The following is a 21,990-nucleotide window of genomic DNA, read 5'->3' on the forward strand; positions in this document are numbered from 1 at the left end:
AGGGCGAAAAATATCTTAATACCGGCAAATTTGGTGTACCGTGGAGAATAAGTGGTTAATATGAACCAGCCCTATCCTAAATTTTCAAAATATGTCGGGTCATGGCCTGACCTTAACATAGGATTTGGCACCACTGGTGATATGATATCGATTGAAATAGTATAAATCCAAATTGATAGTTAATAACAATGAATGTGTCAGACGTCAGTTGCATATTACTTGTATTTTATAATAATAATATAAACTAGAATTTCAAGGTAAAATTGTATATTATGGAAAGGTAGGCAAGTTGGTAAAAGTTTGCAGTAAACTAGGTGTCCCGTATGATCAGTGTAATGGATGTGTTAGATTTGAATTAAAATATATAAAATTCTTGTGTACGAAAAACAATACAGGATGATTCTTTTATCAAACAACACTCATTATTTAAAAAAGTATTGACTTTTTTCAATTTTTTTTTTCAAAATTGTAGATTTACACTCTTCTTGAATTGTTTATTTATTTTTATATTTTTCATCCTTATATTTATTAGATAAACCACTATCAACTTTTGATTTTCAAATGGTAACCTATACTTAAAATTTCATAAATTAATAAAGCTATTTTTTTTATTAATTATTACGTTAAAATTTCGAATTTAGCGCTAGTAGTTTTTGTCTTATAGGTATTTAAAGTTTTGATTGGCAGAGTGGTGTGGTACGGGGTTACCCCGCAAAATGTTTGTCCACTACTCCGCTTGTTTAAACTTTAAATACTTATACTACTCGTCCTAAATTCGATTTTTATGTATCAAAATTTTTAGAAAAATATTCTGCTTTGGAATATGAAATTAAAAAACTATGTTGCCATTCAAAAAAGTAAAAAACTTAAAAAATGATAAGGATAAAAAATATTTTGAAAAAAGTCAATACTTTTTTAAATAATGAGTGTTGTTTGATAAACGAATCACCCTGTATTAAATACGATATTATATATTATAATAATATTTTTAAGTATAGTAAATATTTCTAATGTTAACTATAAATAATAATTCGAAAAGAATCACTATATTTTGAAAATTATCATGAATGGAAAATGTTAGTATAAATATTTGGTAATTATTTTTTGAGTTATACCAATCAAAGAAAATTGATCAAAACTTTAAACAATCATTTATTATATATTATATTATTTTTATTCTATTCAATAAATTGAATAATTTGTAAAATATATGAGAAACAAATTAGGACTAAGGATTTAAATAGTTTTTTGTTTATAAATGATTGACAGGAGTTAAATCTTACAGAATATAGTAATAGTAGATATTAATATTTTTTTCTACATAAATTATTTTTACGGGTTACATATAATAAGACCAAATATAAAAAATGTTAATTAATAATTTTGATATTTAATTACTGTGTTTTGAACCCACGTTGGATTATTCGAGTTAATAGATTTAAAAACTACTAGACCATTTTCAATAAAAAGGTATACCTATGAATTTATTGATACTTACAGGGTGTAATATATATTTTTAAAGCCCCTATTGGTAGAGCTCACTGCTCAATCCTCACACATTGGTTACATATTATATTACTATATTATTACATTAAAATTAGTACTCGTATAAATATAACATAACATTTTTTTTTTACAAATATATCATAGACACGGACGACACCAAGCGGGTCAGCTAGTTATTTTATTTTAAAACAGAATTATATGGCAATTTATTTATGTTATATGGTAATTATTTTTATTTATTCAAGTTTATTTGTAGATAAACGAGCTGTTTATTTAAGTAACATACAAACATGAGCATTTATATTTTTATTTAATAAGATAAGTATTTGGTGTTTAATTGCAAAATATGAACAATGGAAAAGTAATCAAAGATGTCAATTGTTTTTTGTTTGTTTATAATTATAAAATTAGTAATGACCTCTAAAACATAAAATTCAATCCTAAGTCCATCGACAATCTTTAGTTGAATTATTTTAAGTCTGGTATAAAATGAAATGTATAGGAAATAAAAGCACGTTCATATGTGAACTTACAAGTCAGGGCCAAAATGGTGTGCTGTAGAAAAGTAGCGTGAAGTGCATTTATTGTTAGTTCGTTTTTTATACCACTTAATATTATTATGTATAACATAGATAATTGACAATTTTATAATTTGTATTGTGGAAAATATAATTAATTGCTTATTATTTTTTACCAACTAGTTAAACGTACAGTATTATTGAATAATGGTCGAACTACGAACATGATTAACAAATAGGATTATAATTCATCTTGATTTTATCATAATAGTTACGATAAGGTTAATCTACAACTGCACCTGTAAATGTTAATAATATAATCCAAACCGCTTTTCATTAACCAGGGTTATGAAATTAATGCACTAAAAACATCTATGAAGTAGAATTAAATAATAAACTTAATAAAATAAATTCACTAGAATATAATACATTATATTAGCAATATATTAGTGGGTTGCAAGGGCGGATATGACTTATCCCCCTTAAATACAGGGGGAGGAAACAAACAATATTTTCAGTCTAAAAATTCTACTTTTTATTATTTAATCACACAGGCCTAAAATGTGATATCATGAAAATTTGGAATTGAGCAATTTTCCATTTTGATTAAATCAGTTGACATTAGTCAGTGTGATTTAATGTGACTTTGTAACTTTTTAATGTTACTTGCTTGATTGCGTGAGTATAAGATACTAACAAAAAATGATATGGACCAAAATATGTCTGGAGGAAGGGGAAATGCCCACCATGGAAACCTGATGGGTCGGATGGTAGTGCTGAATGTAAATAAATAATAAATACTATAAATAAAATTGAACTTAAACAAATCACGAATTCTTGTTATACATTTTCCAAAGTAATCTTAAGAAATTATTCTTAGGAATACTATACCTAAAGAACCTTAAACAGATCTTTCATATTCAGCACTTATCAGTTATCATACAGGTACATACAATATGTCCACAGCCTCCTATTGAAACGATTTGTTGCGCGTTAATTCATACGATTATCAAATACGGCTTTATTGCATATTTGTATGGAATCCGTATACTACTTACGACGCTTACTAAGAGCGCCCGGTGCCAAAGTAATTTTGTCCATAAAATACAATTACGCTAATAATGATCTTGTTTTGAAGAATCAACCAAATTTGATAATTTTTTTTACCACATTTACCAACTTCGTTATTCAATATTTTAATATCAATTTTTATTATAAGTCTTTAAAAAAAATACAATTTTAAGATTTATTCCACTAATTGGTAATTACATTATAACATTAAATATCAAATAAAAGAAAAATCGGAGTACGATCGTAACGGCCATTTAAAAGAAAGAGATCAACGTTATTGAATGTAGGTTTTTAAGATTCGCTGGTTTTTATTAGGTGTTCCACATGCACTTTCCACATTCCACTATACCAATTCCGGATATCATTGATTTAAACTCGCTCGCTGATCGCAGGGAAAAGTTAGAATTTAAATTCCTTTATTAAGTTATAAAGTTACTTCTCTTCATCTTTTATCTCTATTAGATTTTAAGGTACTTAAAAACACACACACAACGCATTATTCATAATAACTAATACTTTTTGAAGCATTTATATTTTTTTCTTATCGAAGAATTATAAGGCATTAACTTTCTTAACAAATACAAATTACCTACTTTCATAAAAACGTATTTATGATTCACAGACTTTTAATACGTTTATTTTCAAGTGAGATCACAGTGTGATATGATAAAATAAAATATAATAATGTCATAATTGTTTTGTTTGATTATTTATCAAAATATTATAATTTATTACTTAATGTTTCTACCTTTACCAAGCATTGGTATTATAGTTTCTTTTAATAACTATTAAAAATTATGAATTATTATAATTTTATAAGCTTAAAAGATACAGGTAAATACACGTATTTATGTCGTAATTCTTTGAGAACACTTAAATGCGATTTTAATTTAACACAAATTTTATATAAGTATTATCTAAGAAAATTATAGAAATTATTTGATATCGACATTGTTATTTCAAAATGACAATTCTTATAAATATGAAATATTTCTTAAAAAGCAAAAAAAGATTCATAAAAAAATATGACAAGTGTAAAATAAATGCATTTAAAATTGTAATTTTTAACACGTAATAATGAAGTATAAACAAACATTTATCGCTAGGTCATTGTGCCAATTTATAGATTCGCTATCATGTATTTATCATATTACATTTAAAAGCGATTACTATCGTGCAATAAATAAAAGTATATACTAAATCCTTTTTAACTATTAAAAATGAGTAGGTAGTTTAACAAAAAAATAAAAATAAAAACATTGTCAAGCTCAAAAATATAGATTATTTTCATAGAGTTAAATTATAGAGATAGAATAATTTCGATACACAGTTTAAACATCTACAACGATAGAAACAACTAACAATCGGGAGTTATTTAAACTAATGTTTCCCAATTTTTTTAGCTATATTGTTAATTGTTATATTGCCTAGTATATTATAATATAGTATTAGTTATATTATTAATTATAAACACTAAAATACTATTATAATACTATAATTATATCAATAGTAATAGTATAATCAATGCTTATATGTTCCAGCATAAAATATATACCTATAAGATATTAACTTGTATTGTACACTATGTTTTATAATTTTATAATTTTGAGCGGAATACATTGATTTTATGACGGTGTTTTATGTTATCGTATCTATACGACAAGTAGTCGAATTAATGCTTCGATTTTCAGTTTCGATAAATTTTTCGATTCAAAATCCCAAGTAGTTTCCAAAAGGTTTTTGGTTTATGGAGTAACTAAAAAATGTACGGTAGATAGGAACATGAAATTTTCACTGACTATTTAAATTAGCATTGTATACAGCATCATAAACCATCAATATATATATATTTTATAGGCTTATAAAATTATCGACTATTGTAAGTTTTAGATTCTGAGCGGAGCGAGGAATGTATTGGTTTTACAATGATGTTTATTTCTTTTTCTTGTTCTTATTTATTCTCTAAACACTTTTTCTCCCTCTAAACTTGCTCAAAAGTATCAAATGTAGTATCTTTTCTGAAAGATAATGTTCTTGAGATAGTACTTTAGAAAGGTCATTTTTTGAATTTCGAAACGGTACTCGAAATAAAAGAGTTTAAAGGAGAAAAAACGTACGATTTCACGATTTTATAATATTAAATAATTATGGACGACGTTTTCTACCAGAAATATTGCTTAAAATGAAAAAACGACAAGAGATCTTTTGTGTTGTATTTTGGATGTTGTTCCCTACGGTTTAAAGTTCGGAAAATTTTAGCCATTTTTGAGCTATTTGTAGAAACTTTAATTTTGGGAGTTTTTTTTGTTATAATTCGGTTAAAAACATTCGTAAAAACTTGAAATTTGGGTTGTTTACTTATATTAGCCTTATTTAGACATGGCAAAACATTTGAACGACTTTTTTAATCTTATATTTGAAATTTTTTAATAATCTATAATATATCCTAAACATGCAGATAAACCGTCTCCGCTCAGAATCGTTTTTCGTATACAATGATATAATCTCATTGGATTCAAATTTAATTCTACCCATTACAGTAACTCACTTATTGTAACCTATACTGTATAGCAGAGCGGCATCTACGACTTACCCGCTTTTTTTTCATTAATGTCAATAACAAAATGTTCACTTTGTCAACAAACTTGAAAATATAATATAAGGTTCCTCGTAAGTTATTGTAAATATAAATTTAAAAAAAATTGAGCATAAATCCACAATCACTTATTATAAATATCTCAAATTAGAATTTAGATACGATTCATAAAATAACGAATATTTCCAAGTTATTTTGAGAACCATAAAAAATTTCTTCTTGAAAACAAGATTTCTTCATAAGGCATGTCAACCTTTATAAAAAACACCATTTTTTAACATGTCTATTGAAAAATCAAATTATATTTTTATGAGCGTTTGAAGTTTAAATTTTTGAAACATTGGATTTTATAACATTCACTCAATTACTCATAGAAAGATTGTCTTATTATTTTGTTGTAATTCATACATGAATAATCCTCTTAAGAGAGTATGACACTTTCACTAAATGTTCATAATATGAGCATTTTCTATCCATCATGAAATTTCAAAATATTTTGCCTGATGTTAAGCTCTTTGCGGGCATTTTCAACTTTAATTTAGTTTTTTTTTTAATAAAATATGTCAATACAAGCCTCCCTCAAACATATTGTTACAAAATCAGTTAAAAACATTAAATGTACATAGGTAAGATTTTTTTTATAAGCACATTTGGACGAAATTACATAATATACAACCAAGAATAACGACTTAAGAAGACGCCATAACGGCATGTGTTGACTCAGTCTTATAAGTGCATAACATGGCAAATTTTACGCTCAGCAGTTCAAGTTTAGCTCTGTTAGTCTCAAATTTAGAGTGAATTGATCTCTTATAAAAATTAAATCTCATATTAAAATTAACATTATTATCTAGGTCGTTACAAGGGCATTTTATTATATTTTAATTTTAAAGCGAGTTATGAGTATTTTAAAATTGTGAATTGTTTGTATATCTTAATATATTCATAACACGCTTTAAAATTAAAATATAATAAAAAGTGCACGTGATGACCTAGATAATAACATTAATTTTAATAAGAGGTTTAATTTTTATAAGAGTTCAATTCACTCTAAATTTGAGACTAACGGAGCTAAACGTGAACTGCTGATCGTATAATTTGCTGTTATACGTAATTTTGTGTACGGAGACAACACAAGCGTTTTTTAAGTTATTTTTTGTAATTTTTAAGTATTATTCTATTCTACTATACTTGAAGTTTTTCGAGTATATTATAATATGTTACACACACAATTAAATTTTCAAATTTAAGTTTTCGGCAAAAATGAAATTAACCTAATATAGTACTAATTACCTATACAATATGTGTGATAAAGTAGTAAAATAAATTATTTTAATCACAATAATATCATAAAATATACCCTACTTAGTCATATTATAAACCGTCTTGGCTCAGAATCGTTTATTGTATATGATGATGAAAAACTTTAACACATCCATTACCTACAGACTTTCTAGACACCTAACCTAACCTATATAGCTCATTTGAAAATAACATACATAATATGCACCTTATATTACTTACAATAAAGCCAAAAAATAATTAAAATTAATTATATATAATTATTCTTATTTCTTTAAAATTCAGCAAATTTTTATAGGCAAATCTATAAATAAACTTTACTTCTAACTAAATAGTATAAATTCAATAATACTATCATTTCGAAAACATATTGTCATATTTTATCAAAGTAAAAATAATATTTAACAAACACAAATAATTTGTAGGGTCTGATGAAATGTCATATTATCTAGAAGGTACATATTAATATTTAAATAACAATAGATACGCAAACCTATTGATAAAATGGAAATTAGTGAAGTTCAAAATATCTATTGAAGGTTTTTAGAAGTGTGTTGATTTAAACTATTGTTTTCGAGTGCAGTGCTATAATTTAATTGATTTCATTCTTTTTAAATTCCTGTATCAAATATTTTGTTTCCGATAGATTAAATCCAATAGAAGTAGGGAGGTTTATAAACTTTAATATATAGATTGGTAACTACTATGTTTATCAGAGGAAAAGTTCATAATGTATAATGTTTTATGTACTAATACGTAGGTATAAGGTAGTAGGTACATCATTTAGTTATAATACGAAATAAAATGAATTATTTATACTTATAAATTATAGTCTATAATTTACTCTTGCAATAGTAAATAAAATCACATATAAACAACTAAAAATTAAAATACAACTAAATGAACATAATATCCACGCAGAATGCCGATTATATCAATTTCTGCTTATAAAAATATTATTTAGTAGTATTACATATACTAAAACATTTAAATTTTGTCTTTACAAACTACTAAGGTTATCATCAATAATAAATAATAATTCATTATAATATTATGGGTACTTCAAATTTTATTTGAACTAAATGTTTGAGATATAAAATACAAAGAAGAACTTTAATAATTATTTTTACTTTTTTCTGTTATCTACATTTAAATCTAATATTATTAATATGGAAGATTAAAGTTCATATTTTATAGAAATAATCTATGAGTATTAATTAATGATATTGTTATTTTTTATATTTAAAATAAATATTATTTAATATACGGGGAACGATATTAGAAAAAAATAGTTCATCATTAAAAAGGCAAGTTGAATTTTAAAATGAATTCCTCTAAACATTTAAAGTAAATATTCAGTAGATTATCAGACAAAAACGTTACGAAATTTAATAATTTTCATGAGTTGTTGAGTTTATGTTAAGTTCAACATAAACTTTATGTATTTTTTTTTATTAAGTTTTTTCTTTATAAATTATTTTTAGTATATACTATATAGTATATAAAATATTACAGTGTACATCGATAGACACAATACGAATATAGGTTATATAATAACAAATATGAATAAACCTTTTTAACGAAAGAAACCATATATTGACACTTTATATTTATTATTATTTAATTAAAAGCGAGATACACGCGCTTCATGTGTATTGGGGGATGACCAAGTGTTGTGGAGGTATTGCAGAGGCCAGATTAATAATAAGAACATTTATACGATTACAGACAGTAGTGACTGTTGTGAAATCATTTGTCTACGTCGTTTATCATGTTTATATAATGTATGACATGGAGCAGGACATTTTTAGACAGTTATTTTTCTGAGAGCAATGTTTTGAAAGTTTTAATTGTATATTCGACATTTAAGCATTTCCGCACAACTGGAGTCTACGTACGACTATTCTAGTCTATTAGTTTATCCAATATAATTATGGAATTCACAACGTAGTTAGGGAAAAAACGAATATATGTCATAAAAATACAAAAAAGCGCTTAACTAAGATAAATCTTTAGATTAGGAAACAATATTATATGTTTGTTTAAAAAAGTCTACTTGAGTTCTTTACAACATAATATATCACACCAATAATTCATCGATTTTTTCTGTTTTGTGTCTGCAAAAGAATAAAAATAAAGTTAAACTACGTATATTTTGCATTCACTAATAAAGATGACATTCTCTTGTCAGGTGCCAAAAATGAAGGTTCAGATGATAAAATGTTTATTTCTAACAGTTACGACAAAATCATAACCAATCACAACATCGTTGACTTAATATTCTTACAGTTTTTTAAACGGGGTAACAAATTATGATTAAAATATTTAACCATAGTTAATTACTAAAAATAATACTTATGCCTATTGATAATTAAATGAAAACTATTCAAAATACAAAAAAAAAAACAACATAATATGGGTGTTATTTTTATATCCCTCAATAAGAGAGTTTAAACAAATTGTTATACATTTAAGTGTAATATTATAATATAAATAATAAGTATCCATAATGGTACTGCATGTAAGTTGTACCTTGTAAGGTGTTAATGAAAAGATCTTTGTAAAATTACATACCTAGGTGTTACAATTTAGATGAATACAACATTATATTGTATTGATAGTAGGTCTTGAATAAAAAATTAATCTTAATAAAATATATTAGGTGTACCTAATACAAAATAAATACAACCAATTTAAAATAATCATTTGAAGTCACTTTCGTTTAGAAAAGGTTAAATTAAAATGTTAATAAGTAACTGATTATAATTATTTTATATTATTTTTTAATATTGCGATAAACAACTGTATTTTGAAATGTAGTGAAATCTCGATAACTCAAACAAATAAATATAATGAAAAACCTAGCTGTCAATCTTTAAATTATTTAACTTCAATATTTATATAACTGTATAGTGTATATATGTAGTAAATAAGCAGATAAATTGAATTAATTTTAAAAGTAAATTTAAGTCTTAAAGAAAATCATTTGACTAAATATTTCAAACTCTATGTGTACCAGATTATTTAATGATTAAATATGTTAATGTTTTAGAAGATACAAATTAATATTTAAAGATATCATTAATAGCAGAGGCCTTGGGAATTGTTCACAGATGATTTCATTTACATGATGACTAAATGATACACTGTTAACAAATACATAATATACTAAATGAAATATTCGAGTTGTGACTAGTTAAGATATACTGTAGAATTTATTGCGAAATGCAGCAGTGAGAAACGAATTTTCTAAGATATAGTGTCCAGATGAAGCGAATGGCCAATGATTTGGGGAGTTTTAAAGTATCTCAAATAGATAAAAATTATTTCTTGTGTTCGTAAAGACGTAATTCCTACACCTGTCCATTACCATACTTGTATATCATCAAGACTAAGATATGACGTTACACAATTTATCTTAATTTCCATTAGTAATATGTAATTGAAAAAAAAAAATTGTATAAATTGTTTATTATACTTTCTTACTGAATGCCTTATCATAGTAATAATTACAGTGATGTACGAATTTAAACAAAAATAAATCGAAATATTAAATAAATAATAATCAATACTGTAAATGTGCAGAATAAATAAATATCTTATGAAATTAATAAAATAATAACAAATAGAACATTATTCACTATTATATTATTATTTTTAGAACTTTCAATTCTCACTTAAAATAGTTAAGATATAGAATTATAAATATTTGAATAACAACGTAAATACAGTGACGCATATTATTAAACTATTTTTTTCATATAAATACAGGGTGATTCTCTTAACGATAAATGTTTATTTCAAAATGACATTGAAAAAAATATTTATTGCAGCATTTGAAGTCAATACAATATAAAGTTAAGACAATATAAATAATATTATATTTTTACTTTTTTACTTTTTTTAATAACAGCATTCATGATTAATTTGTATTTTGTTATATCTGAGTATCTAACATAATATGAAACATTTCGAGTAATGATAAACGGAGTAGAGGACAAACATTTTTCAGAGTATCATTGCGCTACTCCACTCGACAGTCTACACTTATATAAATTTTAATTACCTACTTATAACTATAAGTAATTAACTAATCGTTCAAAATATAATTTTTATATAAAATTAAAATTCTCAGCAATTCTGCTTCGTAATATGAAATAAAAATAGAACGACAAGCAAAAAAAAAAAGGTAATTTGTAGTTTTTATTAACTTATAAGTTAGGTATTGCCTTTTATTTATGAAATATTTAACAAAATTAATACACAATTATTGCCAATTATTTTTTTTATTGAACAAAGAAAATCTTAAAATTACAATACGTTTTACCACCAATTTTTAAGTAAATATAAGAGAGTTTTCTTTTTTAGTTATACATTGATTTTTCACATTAACAGCTCAACAAATATACCAGTTAATTAACAAAAAATTATCAGTCAATATTTTTTGATTTAACTTATATGTATATATACATGTTTTAACATAATTCGGGATATATTCGTCTATACTTTAGATTTTTATATAATGAATAGATTTATATATCTTAGCTATCGATAGATTATTATTTGATATTAATAATATAGAGCTCAACGAAGTCAAATAATATATGCACTCAAACACTTAATATAGAAAGCAGTTTCCAAAAATTAAAATTAACATTGTATTTAGGTACGATATAAAATAGTTTATATTACATGGTTATTGAGCGAAGTTAATTATTATAAAAATTGTAATTAATTATACAGGGTGTCCCACGGAGATCTGACAAATGAAATAAATTTTGTTCTAATCAATATTAAAAAAAAATTTCTTTTAAATATAATTCATAGACACTTGTGCTACATTTTTTATTTTTTTATTTTTAATACCTACTAAAAATAAAAAACTTGAAAATTAATAAACATTTTTTTCGAAATATTCAATATAGCCAATTTGTAAATTTGATTTTCAGAAAAATGTATATGGTTAAAACACTTATTTAAGTCAAAAGACTGATTTTTTGAGCTTAATTAAAAATAATTTAATACAGTTGAGAGTAATGTATTAATTATATTATATACTAAGGGAAGTTCAATTTTCTTCAGATATGACATTAATTACATAAAACCTAAAGCATTATTTATTTTTGTGACATTTCTTGTTTTACAATTGAAATAAAACATATACACCCAGTAAAACAGACTAAAAATATGAATAATGAATATATCTATTAAAAATTCACAGCACGAGGTAAAACAATGACAGAGCCAACTTTATGTAACAATTATTTCAGACTATGGAGATATTACATAATAAATAATTACTTTGAATATTTGGTATGGTGTGTTGGAAGTTGCAGGTTCCAATGTATTAAAAAAAATTGTATAAGACACTATTGATTTCTTGAATGGTTTCACGCGGAATACTCAGAAATATAAACGTAGTTGTATGCGTCAACTAAATTAGTATTCATTGTTTACGTTATTTGCCCAGACATAAATATCGTGACTGAATCTCGCACGTGGCCTTTAATACTAAATTAAGATAGCCTTTGTAAACTTAATTATTGCACATTACCTATTTATGTCATAATATTGTTAGGTTAAACATTTAACACGAAAATAGAGTATATTTGACAGTGGCAGATTTATATTTAGTTAAACGAGATATTATTTAGCTAAAATAACATTATGGTTTAATTAAACTCATGAATAACAACCAAAAGTTCTTAGAATGCATTAATTTGAAGTATTCAGTTATAATTTTGAATTATAATGTAATGACATTTCCGAGATTTTATTCAAAATAAAAACTCTTTAAGCTAACTTTTTGTTACCCTAGATGTCTCATCCTAATTCTGTGTAATTACTAATAAAATGAAATAATATTAAATGTAACAAATTAACACATATAATTATGTACAGTTTAATCTTCACAAATATGAATGTATTGGTAATTGTTGAAATAAAGATTTTAATGTGGCACATTTAGTTTATTAAATGTTATACTTATAACTTGGAAGTAATTTAAATTAAGAAATTCACATTTAAAAAAATAAATATCTAAATTTAAATAAAAATAATAACGAGTATGGAAATATAAAAAAATTAATTAAGGGCATTTGGTTAATGGTTATTTAAGAAGCTCTTGTTTTTAAAATGAATTACTGAGTTTCTGTGATGGGGCATAATTCATCTAGCTGAAACTGATGTTTTTCTTCCGTTGATGAATAAACTATTGAAATATAGATCTTTTACTTCATTTTAAATTTAAACAACTAATAGGCATTATAATATATTAATGACTACAGATTTATAAAGCAACTTGAAGTGCTCAATGAATTACATTTACATAATAAATAAAAACAAAGGTAATTTCTTTAATAGGTAATTACAAATTTTTCATATTTTAAATTAATAAAAAAAAAACCTATCATTCTTCAACTATAGTAATGTTTTAAATTTGGAAAAATACGAAGGTAAAAAGTAAAGCAATTCAAGTGAATAATATTAAACCGGGTTGTTAATTCTATTTTAAATACGTATCTAATAAATGTAAAATTGTGAGCTCCATTGTACTGTGGTCCAAGCCTCCAAGGTACAACTTAACTGAATGAAGTAAGCAATTCCAATTTCATGACAGTAACAAGTAACAACCACTACATAATTTCAAGACCTTCAACAAAAAGAAAAATGATCCCTAATCAACAATATACTTCATGAATACTCAACTTTCTTTTGCAAATAGTATCCGCATTCTGAGTCTCACTTTGAGAGCAAACTTAATGGGCGACCTCTTCTGAAAAAACTAAATTCTGAATGTCAATCAATATTAAAGACGTATAAAAGACTTGGACACAGCACCTGGGGATCTGATACAAAGGTCCTTATCACAATTTATAAAGTTCTTACGCTCTCATAAATTCGCCATGGATACATAATATACAATACAAAAAAAAAAAAGACCTAAATACCTATGACTGGATACCTGTACTCTGGATCCTATCCACAACCAAGGCATTCGCTTGGTCATTAGAGCCTTCGAAACGAGTCCTGTAGACAGTATACTTTTAACACAGGAGAACCCCCCTACATTATAGACGCCAGTTATATTCTAAAATTGTGACTAAAATTCAAAATCTGACTGATCACATCACCAAAAATATCATCTGCAGCCTTCCATCAATATACTGCCCACCCGAAGCACAATACTCGAAAACTTCAAAATAATCAGTGATAACTTAGATTTCCAATCACAATCTCTAAATAAAATGCATCCATCTTTCCCTCCGTGTCGGCTCTGATCGCCAAAAATCAACACCTAATTGATCGAATACTAAAAACATAATACAGATAATCGAATCATACTCAACCCTTTTGCAGAAATAATGTCGCAGCAATTTTCGGATTATTCACAAATATATACAGATGCTTCCAAAAGTAAAAATGGTGCGGATTTTCTGTAATCACAGATTGGGAGAACTATCTTTTTAAACTACCGTCGTCCTTTAGTGTATACACAGCTGAAACTCATGCTATTTACCAATCACTATTAATCATCTTATCTACAAACACAACAAACCGCTACATCATCATCAGTGACTCATTGAGTGCCCTCACTCCAATCTCAAACCCTTACCCAAAAAACAAACTTATCCAACACATTCAGAAATTAATATCTGAAATAAACAACCCCACATATTTTATGTAGGTCCAGCCATACCCGGAAACGAGAAAGCAGGCACATCAGCCTATCAGTCATTATACTCCACAATCGATTCAAATCAACTCTTCTTCCTCTTTTGAAACTTTCAGCATAATCCATCGGAAAATAATGAAAGAATGACAACTTTTTTGGAAAAATCTACCCCTCACAAACAAACTGAGAAATATAAAATTATTCGTTAAGAAATTTAACTACATTCCCGGCACAAAGAGAAGAGAGGAAGTAACCGTCACTCAAGCAAAAATAATAATAAGCCATTCTCGCTTAACTTATGTCCATCTCATCAAAAAATAACCAGCACCAATATGTAATACTTGTAACGAAACATTAACAATTGAACACATTGTCATCACCTGCTCCCAAATACATCGAAGCACACAAAATACTTAAAAATCCTGTTTTCCGCCAAGTCTTCAATGATGAGAACACAGCTGCAATCAGTACATTCTTTATAACAAACTCAAACTATCCATTGTAAATGATAATCATAATAATGCTGTAAAATTCATAACAAAATATAAAATTTATGTAATATTTTGCTTGTTTAACTTTTGATTAGATGTAGGCTAGAAATCTTTGTTGTTGAAGCCTAAATAATCTTAAAGAAAAAAAATCGATAGGGATACAATCTAACCAACCAATATCATAAACTTGAGATCAGAGCCGATATGCGAACGGAGCGACTACTTAATATCATAGTACTTAAAAACTGAACAATTTAAAGTAATAATGATTTTAAAAAAGGTAAAAATGTAAAAAATAGGGTGTCCGGTATACAAAAAAAAGTTAGCGAGCTATAATATATTGCCTGATATGAAAATAATTTAGATAATTTCTTTAAAGACATTCTAGACATTATAAATAAATATTAAAATATCTAAATACCACGGTTTGAAATCGAATATATAACTTTGTTAGCCTAGAAAACCTGAGTCAGAAACAATTGGAAGTGAAATTTTACAACTGTATTGAACAATATAAAAATCAAGCATGCAATTAGGTTTTTTTTATTCGATTTCAATACATTTAAACGATTTTCTTCTATTACAAAAAATATAAGTTCTTCGTGGCAAAGAAAATACCAAGTTGCAATACTTGCGGAACCGAACTCTCAGTCAACCACATAATCACAAAATGCCTCTAGTCATAGATGAACTCAATAAGGTTAGGTCAACACCATGAGCGCCCTCGGCCAGATGCAGACACCACAACAGACATTTTAAAATTCTTATACAAAACAAAACCATATTATATAACTTAATCTAATACAAAAAAGAATTGTAAATAATCACCATTGTTGCCAGTGTTAATTAAGATACATAAATAATCAACATTTAAAAGACAAAATAAATGTAAAACCAATATAATTATTTCCTGCTTTGCTCAAAATCTAAGAATTTATTAGGTCGTGTAAACACGTCATATTTTATTATTCTGTATATTACAATTAATATTCGATTTTAATACTTTACCCTATATTATTTTGTCTTTTCTGCGTATGTTTATTCTTTAATCACTAGCGCTTGTTGTAAATCATTACTTTACAGATTATACAATTTTCTAGTTAAAAAAAAAAAGCGGGTAAGTGGGTATCGCTCTGCTGTACATTGGGGGTGGGGTGGACCTCTGACTAAGGTAGGTTAAATTTTAATGCAATGATAGGTATCATTGTATATGAAAAACGATTCTGAACGGAGACGGTTTATCTGTCTTATTATATTATAAATTATTAAAAAAAATCATTCATATATATATATCTTTTATTTTTCAACTGCTATTGTAAAAATATGATAGGAGCCTTGTATTAAATTTTCAAATCTTAGATTTAAAAAGAAAAACTTTTTTGAATTTCTATCTAAGATAATTTGAACATTGCCGTAATTTTTACGTATTAAGTCAATATTTGAACTTCAAATACTAATAAAATAAAATTGTGCCTATGTATTTTTATAAATTTTTAATTACTATAAGAATAACTAATGAGGAACTTTGTATTCAATTTTCATGTATTTTGATAGGGCCAAAAAAATTTTATCCACACTTCAAAAGAAAATTTTCAGAAAAATTGAAAATTTCAAATCTCAAAAAAGTCAAAATATTTTGAAAATTAAATCATGTAAAGAAAATGCCAATCTAAACAACTTGTGAAATTTTCAAGTATCTACGACTTATACTTTTTGAATAATTACAAATAATTAAAATCGTTTGAGGATAAATCGTTATCTTTACGCTATTTCGTAAAAATTTAAAATCAAACGCACTTAAAATTTTTCCTATAATGATGTTTCGAGTTTTCTCTACAGCTACTTGAAGGAAAACAAATAGAAAACTTAGTGTTATATTTTTAATCCTTAGTTATATAAACACAAACATTTTTATGATTATTCAACTTCAAAATTATTTGCAAATTTTCGCGTTTTTGACAGATTTCGTAAAAATTTGAACACGCTTATAAAAAAAAATTGAGACTTACGATTTTTAATTTTTTTAGCTACAATAATAACAACTCATAAAGAACCTTGTATCAAATTTTCAAGTTGTTTTGGTCGTCCAACATTTTTTACCGGCACTTCAAAAAAAAAAATTGAAAATTTCAGTGGTCTATAAATAACTCAAAAAAGTCAAAAATTTGTGAAAATTAAACTGTATATAGATAACACTAACATAAACATTTGGTGAAAATTTCAAGTATTTACAGTGATTAGTTTTTGAATTACAACCATATAAAAAAATCAATTTGGTCAAAAACTGGTTTTGCGTAAAAAATTACCGTTTTTCTGTCATTTTTTTTTTTGTTTTTCTCGATTTTTTAAAAACTGTTGGAAAATGTTTACTTTTGACCTGTATAATGCACCAAGGATATTCACTTTTACATCAAAAACCACCCCCAAAGTTTGAAATTGAAGCATTATTTCGACTAGTGTATTTCGACTATGCTGTACACAGACACACACAAAAAAAAAAAACACACATCATTGTAAAATCAATACATTCATCACTTCGTTCAGAATCTAAAAAAGTAAATTTAATATCAAATTTTTACCTTAATTACATAACAGGATAATTAAAAAATAAATAGTTACTATAAAAAGGTATCTATTAAAATATATTTAAATATTATTTCATTACTGTAAGAAATATTTAATTTGAAAACAAGGAATCTAAAAGTATAATATTATTAGCCATTGAATTATTTTTTTTCGAATTTGTAAAATTAGAATGTTTATCAAACAAAAAAAAAAAATTAATAGGTTCTGGATGATAAAAAAAAAATACTGATTACGCAGGTTACGTAAGGAAAGTTTAAAAATACTAATATGTTAGACAATATTATAATTTACGATAAGAAAATCATATATCATAATCATAATTGTAAAAAACATCATATATCATTATAATTGTGAAAATAATAAACTGTTAAATCTTACTTAATAATTTATTAGTTTTACACGGGTTTCTATTTAAACCATTTTAAATCAATAAGCCACCCTCCTAAAAATTATGACCCAGTGTTCCAAAAGATAAATCAGTAATCTCCTTTAATCGATCATTGACTTGCTCGTGATACATCTTTCTAAATAATCTCATCCATGTCAGGTGATAAACCGATTCTCTCTCTTTATTTTCTAATGCATTGATTTTAGAGTTCCCTCATGTACCTACCCGAAACATTCCTTCTTTTTTCATACCCTAGTATTCGACAGATTATCTAAGTAATGATAAAACTACTTACTGTTAAACCTTTACCTTTTTATAAATACATATATATATAAATACATGGAAATTAAGTTCAACATCTTAAAATATTTTAAATTATAATATGATGTATTTACCATTTTTCATTTATACTTAATACGTTTTGAAAATCCGTAATTTTTGTAAAAAATAAAATAAAATGTATTGAATTATTATGTAGTATAGAATACATATATTTAACACCACGAATATAAAAAAAGTGATTTAGTCCTGATGCTCACCTTACGGTTACAATATTATATTCATAGGTATACTAAGATTATGAAATATCTTAATTAATACTTATTACTTATTCAGTACCTATTGAAATCGATGTTAACTATGAAACTATATTACTATAATTATTATTTTTGACTGGATATAAAAGACGGCCAAACTGTAAAATGTATCACGTCTTTGTAATCCATAACCCACAACTGTTACTTTCAATCATTATGTTTTAGATGTCAGTTCATACGAATATACGATGTAATTAGCAAAATTAAAATTGCATTTTATGTGATACTCCAAAAACAAGCACTTATATTAAAAATTAAAACGAATCGTAGGAGGAAGACAAAAAACGGGCTATATACCCAGAAGTTGTTTAACACATTTTTTTAATATTAATTTTGACTCATAAGTTATCATAATGAAAGAATGACATGCTAATTTGTAAAGTTTACATGCCATAATATAAAAGATCTTAAAATAAACGATTAAATTATTTTTTCACTAGATTACAATAATTACATACACTTTCAACAATTGTGTCAGATTTATAAACTTTAATACCCAAATAATAAATAAAAGCATAATATCGAATGAGTAATAGGTACTAACAAACGGTAAAAAAATGAGTAAGTGGATGTCACTCTGTTATACAGTAGGATATAAGTGGGTTACTGTAATGGATGGTATTAATTTTGAATTCACTGATATACGAGTAATACCATTGTATACAGAAAACAATTTTGAGAGGAGACAGTTTGTCAGTGTAGGATATTTTATACTACATTAATTATGTTGTAATTATTTATAAAAAAATGTAGATACTATAATAAAATAAATTTTGAATAAATCAAATACGATTCATTATGTACCCGACTCACTCAGTCATTCATAGTAAATACAATATCTGAATATACTATAAAATATACTAAAGAAATTTCAAGTACCCAAGAATAATATTTTTAAATACAATTAAAATTATTATATGTAATTTCATCCAAGTTTAAACTTAAAAAACTGTGTTTGGGTAATTTTTAAATTTATATTGTTGCAGAATTAACTACTTACGAGAAACCTTGTTTTAAATTTTCAATCCTTAGCTATAAAAGTTAAACGTTTTATAAATTTTTAACAATTCAATAATTTTAAAATTTAATAAATTTGAACTTTAAGCGGCCATAAAAAAATGCGCCTATGCATTTTTATATTTTCCAACTAATATTATATTAACTTACTTTTTAATTTATTGGTTCAACGAATATAATTTTATTGAAATTTTAAGGATAAAAAACTGAAAAAAATATTTCGAAAATTTAATCAACTTTAGAAAACGCCAATATAATTTAAGAGCGTTATAATCCTAAAAAAATAAATACCAAAAGCATAAACTAAATTTTAGTATAATAATATTTAGAGTATTTATTTAAAGGTTACACTATAAAATCATATTTTTTTTTTTTTTCATAAATTTAACCATGTGCTTTTATAAAACTTATAATAAATTACCTAATATATTATGATATATGTATATAACATTTATTTTAATAAAGAAATGTTTCAACTTTCAAATTGTGAATAGAAAACTGTGATAAAACGTGTAAATATTAAAGTTTATAGTTTTATACACATTTATAATACAAAACTTAATATGATACAAAAAGCAACAAACCTAATTCGTAAATGGTAGGTACTGGGTACTTAAAAAGATGATTCTTAATATAGGATTATACTATTGTATAAGCCACTAAGTATACGAAACCTTTTTTAAACATAATTAATTAAGACACTACTGATTATCTTAGGATTTATTTTGAGATATTTCATTTTTTTGACTATAATTCCTTATAAGTATTAACGAAAAGAGCGCATAATGAATTCATTTATTTACAATGTAATCCTACGATTTTAAAAATTATTATTAAAGCTTCAAGTAAACTATTTTTCCAGAAATATAATTTGTAATTATTTCATAGTTATAATACGGGGAGGGAAGGGCTACACTGAGTGTACAATAAATTAGGATTAATAAATAATATCAAAAACATTCTGATCTAATTAACACAGTATAAAATATACGTCACGTTATCTAATTAGATATAGTGACAAATTAGACTATTGGATAGAACATAAAATATAAATTAAATGATATTATGACACATAAAAACGTAGTTTTCTAAGTTCTAGGTAACATTTACGGGTTTCTAATAAAAATTATATGAATACCTACGTATTAAATTGCTTAAATGGAAACATCTTAAAAAAATACTTTTAGTTATTAATTTACAAAATATTTTATGATATTACTATACTCAATTATCAATCTCACGAATATATAAGGTATTGAAAATATTAGAGTAATATTATAAATTCGACAAAATATCACCTAAGTCGATAGGATGTTCTTCAAATTGTAGATGATACTGTTATTGGGTTGAGTTATAGTAGTAGACCCTACTAGTATATAGTAATATAGTATACCCTTAGTTTCTAACCACAAAACTTATAATATATTACATTCAATAAAAATAAATTATACCAGATAAAGTAATAAATTACTTAAGATAAATGTATTTTGTATTTTATTTAAATTCAATAATCGAATTGGAAGAACTTTTACAATAAATTATAGTTAGTACTTTGAAAGATTGAATGTAAAATGTAAAAACCATCAAAATATTTGCCGAAAACCAGTTTTCGAGAAAGCATTAATAATTTTTTTTAGGGATATGATATTTAATCTAAATCTAATCCTATTAAAACACGACGTCCTCCTTTAGACACTCACCCCCTGTGACTATGTCTTTATTTATGGTAGGTACCCAAATTCAAAATAACTTGGTTTAACCCTCAATAAAAAGCTGATCTGGGCCCAGCATATCAAATCTGAAACATTAAACTTAAATCTAGGACTACGTTTATTAAAAAACCTCATTCATAATAACAAATATAATATACAATCTAATAGAAAACTTCTTATTTATAAATTTTACTTACACCTTAGTGGATATATGGTATGCAACTATGGGGAAACACAAAAAAGTCTAATTCAAACAAGATCCAAACTTTTCAAAAAATAGTTTTAGATTCTGAGCGGATCGATAAATGTATTTATTTAACAATGTTTTTTTTTGTGTTTGTACACATAAGTTGTAGAAATAATGCTTCGATTTTCAACTTCAGTAGCTTTTCCAGTTGTAAAGTGAATCTAGTTGGTGCATTAGGTCAAATTTTGAAATTCCCAGTAGTTTTTAAAATTACCGGGAAAAACAAAAAAAACTAAGGAAAAACGGAAATTTTTACGCAAAATTAATTTTTGAGAAAACTTATTT

General features: G+C 25.2%; 1 protein-coding gene and 1 pseudogene across 8 annotated transcripts in view; one reads left to right on the forward strand and one right to left on the reverse strand.

The window, feature by feature from the left end:
* Positions 1-21,990, reverse strand: part of HDAC4 (histone deacetylase 4) — a 63,929-nt gene that overhangs the window by 23,479 nt on the left and 18,460 nt on the right. The window lies entirely within an intron of this gene.
* On the forward strand, positions 14,358-15,173 carry LOC149060761 (uncharacterized; annotated as a pseudogene).

The sequence above is a fragment of the Diuraphis noxia genome, unplaced genomic scaffold, assembly GCF_037042655.1.
Source record: "Diuraphis noxia isolate RWA-SAM2 unplaced genomic scaffold, SU_Dnox_SAM2 contig0001, whole genome shotgun sequence".
Taxonomy (NCBI): domain Eukaryota; kingdom Metazoa; phylum Arthropoda; class Insecta; order Hemiptera; family Aphididae; genus Diuraphis; species Diuraphis noxia.